The following is an 8,292-nucleotide window of genomic DNA, read 5'->3' as shown; positions in this document are numbered from 1 at the left end:
TTATCCAAATACGATGCCCACTGCAGCAATTCAATGTGTGTGGCATAGAAGCTGAAGTTTGCTTGCAGGGTCCCCTAAGGTCTTTGCAGGCCATGGCGTGCTGAAGGCTGCCCACAGCCGCTCGAGAGAGCGGATGCTGCACAACCTCTCACAACCCCTCATTCAGTGAGGTCGCGTCGGCAGCTTGAGATCAGCCATGGTGGGAGTATTTCCACCACAGAAGCCAGTAAACCCTACAAACCAGGGCTTCTGTTCCCCAGAGACCTCACAGTTAAACATTTACCAGCATAGCACTGGAAAAAGTTGCTGCAGAGCAGAAACAGGCAGACGAAGACCTCTGCCTGTTGGAGTATGGCCCGAGCTAGGAATGGATTTTGTGTTTTCAGTGGTTGGTAGAAACACCCTCGACCACCATCATCAAACACTGAATGGTTTTGGAAATTAGCTTTTGCTGTAGATTTGATCATGTTTCTTGACAAATTCAACCTAAAATGACAAGACAAAACAGCACTTACTTATCATACTTACAATGTGATAAACTCATTTTGTCAACAACTAATATTGTTGAATCACAAGTAAATGTCAATATACTTTATACACTTCTTGTGTGGTTAAAATTTAACATAAGAAATTAGCTCTCCATTCCCACACAAATACGCAGTGGATATATATATTTTTTTAGCTCGAACTGTAGCTGTCACGGAAATTCTTGCTGTGACATTGCAAGTGTGAAAGATTGATCTGTGTTTCAAAATCCATTTAAGCTTTTGGGATCTGGAAGAAGACGGTACATACCACTTTTCCCTACTGATCTCCTAAATGCAGCTGAATAATCCTGGAAATTATAACACAGACAGTGATTTTTAAAAAAGAAGAAGAAGAAGAACTCTCAACTCTGAAAAGGAGGAGGTGAACTAACTAGGGATTTTAAGACTCAAGGAAAAAGTAGGAGGTTCCCTAGGTTTCCTAAGGGGTCAGACAGGACAGGTCTGCAACTCAGAATCCCTAACAGGCATAGATTAAAAAGCTTTTATAGCCTGCTCTCACTAGTTTAAAAAAAAAAAAAAAAAACCTAGGAAAGGGGAAGCCCAAGAGAATCTTGATGGGAAGCCCCTAATTCTGCTCTGGAACCAGGGAACCTGTAAGCCACTTCACCTGCAAGACCAGCATCAGTAGCACCCTGTATTGCCCTGCCCTCTGCTCGGTAACAGTAACAAGGTCCCCCAGTAACAGCAGATGAGCCAGCAATACAAGGCAATGCAGAGAGGCGCCTTTCATGTCTCCAGGGCAGCACCAACAGAGATGGAAAGGGGCCCCCAGAAGTGCCATAGGAATGAGTCATACCAGAAGAGTATTGAAAGCATTTTGAAAACTAAACTGATGTGAAACGAGAGCCAATAGCAGGCCACAATGTACATACCAAACTTAAACAGGGGGACTGCCTGCTAAAACAGAAGACTTCAATCAGATGAAAGTCTACTAACATAATAAACAAAATGGCCGGGATGCCATCAAAAATCACATATCATACCAAAAACCAGTAGAACACAACTTCAATGAGGAAAGACAATTAACTAATGAAATACAGAGATGAATTAGAAGTTGGAATTATTAGACAAGGATTTTAAACCAGCCATCATGAAAATGTTTTAACAATCCATTCTAAATTATCTCAAAACAAATACGAAAACTTTAGAAAAAAAAAAGAAGTTATGAAAAAGAACCAAATAAAAATTACAAATTGAAAACTATAACGACCAAAGTGTTTTTAAAGAACTCAATGAATTTAATGGTAGACTAGTGATGATAGATGATACACTCAGTGAACTTGAAGATAAACCAATAGAATTTATTCAGTCTGAACAACAGAGAGAAAACAGACTTTAAAACCAAAGATCTACCATTTATACTATGGAAGTCCCCAAGGATAGGACTAAGGAGAATGAGACCAAAAACCTCCCAAAATAATAAAATGCATAAGCCTAAAGATTGTAAAACCTCAGAAAAACCTAAATATGATAAACCAAATCTACATAAAAACACATCATAATCAATTTCTAAAAATTAAGGAGTTAAAAACAGTCAAAGAGAAATGACACACAACTTATAAAAGAACAGCAATTCATATAACAGCAGATTTCTCCTCTGAAACTATGGAGGCCAGGAAGAATTAATACAATGATCTTCACATGCTGAAAGGAAAGAGCTGTAAACTGTGAATTCTAGATGTGGACAAACTATTCTTGATGAATGAAGAGGAAATTCTCACACAGAGAAAAACTAAGAAAATGTGTTACTGGCTAAATGAAATGCCCCAAACAGAAAGAAAATGGTAACAAAAGAGGGCTGAAATTTTTAGAAAAGAAAAAGAACAATGGAAGGGGTAAAAATAGAAATAAAGATAATAGACTATCATTTAATGAGTTACTTTAATAACACGTTAGGGTTGAAGCAAAACTGACAACACCATCTGATGTGGTGTTCTTTATATGTACAGGGAATACTTAAGACCATTTATTTTTTTAAAACTAGGGAGGGTAAAAGGAGCTGCATGAAAGTACTATCTGTGCATCACTCAAAGTGATCAAATGTCAACACCAGTAAGCTGTGGAAAGTTACGTATGTATATGGTAATATAGAACAACAACAACAACAAAAGCTATACAAAGAAATATACTCAAATATATTATGAAGAAATAAAAATGGAATTCTACCAAAAGTTCAAGTACCACACAGAAAAGCAGGAAATAAAAAAGAGAAAATGAGGGAAAAAAGAGAACAAACTTAAAAGAAATAATAGAAAGTCAGACCTAAGCCCTACCATATCAATAATGACTTTAAATGTAAATGCCCTAAATACACCAATAAAAGTACACAGGTTGGCACAGTGGATTTAAAAAAGACACAACCCAAATATATGCTGTCTACATATAAACTCAATGCAAACAACATAAGTAGGTTTACAGTAAAAAGGTGAAAAAGATATATCATATAGACATACATTTTTAAAAAGCAAAAGTGGATACATTAAAGTAGATATCAGAGAAAAGAATGTTAAAAAGATGAACGTTACATCAATCCACCAAGGATATATAGCAATTCTAAATCTACATGCATCAAATGCCAGAGCTTCAACTATAGAGCTGAAAGGTGAAATAAATGAATTGCAGTTGAAGGCCTAAACATCCCACTCTCAGGAACTCAACATCACCATCAACTGAAAAAATTTAATTGACATTTATAGAGCATCATCCAGGAACAGCAAAATGTACACTCTTTTCTTTTCTTTTCTTTTCTTTTGAGACAGTGTCTCACACTGTCACCCAGGCTGGATTACAGTGTCATGATCTCATGCAGTGCACCACACCGCCTAATTTTTGTATTTTTAGTAGAAATGGGTTTCACCATGTTGGCCAAGCTGGTCTTGAACTGCTGACCTCAAGTGATCTGCCCACCTTGGCCTCCCAAAGTGCTGGGATTACAGGTGTGAGCCACTGCACCTGGCCAAAATGCACATTCTTTTAAAGTGCCCATATAATATTATTAGAATGTTGGGTCATAAAACAAATCTTACCAAATGTAAAATAATCGAATCATACAAAGTGCATTCTGTTACCATGATAAAATAAGACTAGAGACAAATATGACAAAGATAAAAGAAAAGTTCCAAACACTTGGAAATTAAATAGCACACTTTTATATAATCCATGAATCAAAAAAGGAGTCCATAAGAAACTTTTAAAAACAATTACAACTGAATGAAAATTAAAGACAACATGTCAAAATGTTGGGGATTCAGCTAAAGTAGTATTGAGAGGGAAATTTATAGCACCAAGTCCTTCTAATGAAATGGAGAGAAGATTTCAAATCAAAAATCTAAGTTTCAACCTTATGAAACAGGAAAAAGCAAAGCAAAATAAATCAAAAGCAAGCAAAAGTAAAGAAATAAAGATAAAACAGAAGTCAATGACACTGAAAGCAGAAAAACAATAGAGGAAATTAATGGAGAAAAAATAGTTCTTTGGAGAAAAATTAGTGAAAATTACAAACCTCTAAGCAATTCGACAAAGATAAAAAGAGAAAACACAAAACACCAATATCAGGAATAAAACAAATGAAATTACAAATGATTCTGTGGTATAACAAGGTAATACTGCTAACAACTTTACACTTATAAATTAAACTTAGAAGAAATCATCAATTCTTAAGAAACTCAAACTACCAAAACTCACCCAAGATGAAACAGCTTAAGTAGTCTTGTAATTATTAAATTGAATGTGTATTTTAAACATTTCCCAAAAAGGCATCTCTGGTCCCAGATTATTAAGAAAACTTAACAACAATTTTAAACAAACTCTTCCAGAAAATAGAAGAGAAGAAAAACACTTCTGAAATCATGCTATGAACAACTTTACATGCATAAATTTAACAGAGATGGAATGTACAATTTTCTTAAACAGTACAAACTGCTGCATGCAGTTCACCCAGTAAGAAATAGTAATTTTTTTTTTTTTTTTTTTTTTGGAGACAGAGTCTCACTCTGTTGCCCAGACTGGAGTGTAGTGGTATGATCTCAGCTCACTGCAACCGCTGCCTCCCAGGTTCAAGCGATTCTCCTGCCTCAGCCTCCTGAATAGCTGAGACTACAGCTGCCCACCACCACACCCAGCTAATTGTTGTATTTCTAGTAGAGACAGGGTTTCACCATATTGGCCAGACTGGTCTTGAACTCCTGACCTTGTGATCCACCCACCTTGGCCTTCCAAAGTGCTGGGATTACAGGCATGAGCCACCACATCCTGCCAAGAAATTGATTATTTTATTATCTCTACATTTAGGAACTTGAACTTGTAATTTTTAAAACTTTCCAAAAATAGATATTTCTCAGCAGACAGTTTCCCTGGAGAATTCTATCAAATGTTTGAAGAACACTAGTATGCATAATCCCCTCCAGAAAGTAAGAGGGAATACTTCCCAACTCACTTATAACAATACTAGTGTGCTGATACTAAAACCAGACATAATACAAAAAAGAAAACCATTGACCAATATCACTCACGAATATAGATGGAAACATTCTTAGTTAGATATTAGTAAATAAATATAAAATATGTGCACAATAGCCAAGTAGGGTTTATTCCAGGAATGCAAGACTGGTTCATTATTCAAAAACCAATCTATGTAATCTACCATATTAATAGGAAAAAACATAATATGCCTATATCAGTTGAGGAAGAATGACAAAACTCAACACCAATTCATAATTTTTTAAACTTAGTATATTAGAAAAATTCCTCAACCTCATAAAGAGCATCTACAAAAATACTATGTCTAACATTATTTTTAATAGCGAAATCTGAATGTTTTCCCTCGAAGATTGGGAACAATGCTAGAATGTCTCAGCATCCTTCTTTAACATAGTTCTAGAGTACCAGCAGGTGCAATAAGTCAAGCCAAAGACAGTTTTACTGTCTTTACTTGCAGATGACATGATTGTCTATGTAGATATCTTAACAAATCTATTTTTAAAAACTCATAGAAAAAAAAACAAATAAATAAATAAATAAAACATCATAGAACCAATAAATGAGTTCAGTAAGATTGCAGGATAAAAAACCAACACACAAAAATCAATTGCACTTCTATCTACTGAAAACAAATGGAAACCAAAATTAAAGGTTCACTACCAATTATAATCTCATCAAAGAAAATTAAATACTTGCCTATAACTTTTAACAAAATATGTATAAGCCATACAATAAAAATTATAAAATGCTAATAAAAAATCAAAGTCATAAATTTTTTGGATAGACACACCATGTACATGGATTAGAAGACAACACAGAAAACATATCAATTCTCCCTAAATGTATATACAGGTCTAATGAAATTCCTATCAAAACCTTGAAAAGATTTGTTGTAAACATAGAAAAATGTATATGGATAAAGAGAGGTCCAAGAAAAGTCAAATCAATTTTGAGAAAGTAGAATAAAGTGGGAGAAATTATGAGGCTTACTATGCAGCTAAAGCAATCGGAACTACATGATATTAATGGAACGATAGATAGATAGATAGATCAGCAGAGCAGAATAAAAAACCCAGAAGGAGGTATACATGCATATATGCCAGTTAATTTCTGACAACAGACCAAAATAGTTCAACAGAGGAGGGAAACCCTTTTTAAAAATAGTGCTGGAGCGATTAGACATTCATAGGCAAACAAAATGTAAACCTTAACCTAAACAGAATACCTTATACAAAAATCAACTCAAAATGGATTACAGACTTAAATGTAAACTGTAAAACCATAAAACTTCTAGGAGAAAGTCTTTGGGACCAGGCACTAGACAAAGATATCTTAGACTGAAACACAATGTAATCCATAAAAGAAAAATATAATAAATTGGAACTCCATCAGAGAAATGCAAATCAAAACCACATTGAGATACCATCTTACTCCAGTTAAAATGGCAATCATTAAAAAATCTGGAGACAACAGATGCTGGAGAGCATGTGGAGAAATAGGAACACTCTTACACAGTTGGTGGGAATGTAAATTATTTCAACCATTGTGGAAGACAGTGTGGCGATTTCTCAAATATCTAGAAATAGAAATTCCATTTGACCCAGCAATCCCATTACTAGGTATATACCCAAAGGATTGTAAATCGTTCTACTATAAGGACACAGGCACACGAATGTTCATTGCAGCCCTGTTTACAATAGCAAAGACCTGGAATCATTCCAAATGTCCATCAATGATAGACTGGACAAAGAAAATGTGGCACATATACACCATGGAATAATATGCAGTCATAAAAAACAATGAGTTCGTGTCCTTTGTAGGGACTTGGAAGAATCTGAAAACCATCATTCTCAGCAAACTGACACAAGAACAGAAACCAAACACCCCGTGTTCTCATGTTGAACAGTGAGAACACGTGGACTCAGAGAGAGAAGCATCACACACTAGGGGCAGTTTGCAGGGGGCGGGGGTACTAGGGGAGGGACAGTGGGGGGTGGGAAGGGTGGGGAGGGACAACATGGGGAGAAACGCTGGATATAGTATGCACCTATGCAACAACCCTGCATGACCTGCACATGCACCCCAGAACCTAAAGTAAAATAAAATTTAATAAATAAATAATAAATAAATTGGACCTCAACAAAATTTCAAATTTTGCTCTGCAAAAGACCCTGTTAAGAAGGATGTAAAGACAAGCTACAGGATAGGGTAAAATTTTTATAAACCATGTGTCCCACAAAGGACTTGTAGCCAGGATATCTATGAAACTCTCAAATCTCAACTTTAAAAAAAACGAAATATCTAAATTAGTAAAGGAGCAAAAGACACTAAGAGCTATCTCACCGAAAAGGATATAGAGATGGCAAAGCAGCACAGGACTTTAGAAGATTTTCATCATCATTACCCACTAAGGAAATCCACATGAAAGCCACAAGGAGCTATCACTACACATGTGTCAGAATGACTAAAATTAAAATAATGCAAGATCAAATGCGTGAGGAAACTATGAAGAAACTGGAATGTTTGTGGGAATCTAAAATGACATGGCCACTCTGGGAAATACTTTGGCAATGTCTTTCAAACCTGAAAGTGAACTTGCCACAGAACCGAGAATTGTATTCTTGGGCATTTCAGAACAGTGAAAACTTACTTTCTCACAGAAACTTGAGCATGAATATTCATAGCAACTTTATTCATACAAGTACAAAACTTATAACTACCAAATATCCTTCCATGGGTGAATAGTTCAATAAGGTATGGGACATCCAGAGAGTGGAATACTACTACTGAACAATTTTTAAAAAACTATTGATCCATATGACAATTTTTATGAACCTAAAGAAAATCAATCTCAAAAGTATAAATACTGCATGATTCCATTTATATAACGCTTGTGAAATACCTAATTATAGAGATGGAGAATAGGTTAGTGGTTGCTAAGGGTTATCAATAGAGATGGAAGCATAGGTGTGGCTATAAACAGGCAGCATGGGAGAACCTTCTAGTGATGGTACATTTAGGTAACTTGATTGTAGTCATGGTTACATGAAATTACACGTGATTAAATTGCATAGAACTACACACACATATCCATGCATATGAATGCATATATAACTACTGAAATCTCAGTAAGCTCCATGGATGGAACCAACATCAATTTCCTGGCTCGTATTGTACTATATTTATGCCATATATATATATAATATATGTATATTTTTTATATATATATATAATATAATAACGGGGGTAAGCTGGGTGAAGGGTA

This window comes from Saimiri boliviensis, chromosome 15 (assembly GCF_048565385.1).
Source record: "Saimiri boliviensis isolate mSaiBol1 chromosome 15, mSaiBol1.pri, whole genome shotgun sequence".
In the NCBI taxonomy this organism is placed as follows: Eukaryota; Metazoa; Chordata; class Mammalia; order Primates; family Cebidae; genus Saimiri; species Saimiri boliviensis.
This window is presented reverse-complemented; position numbering follows the sequence as displayed.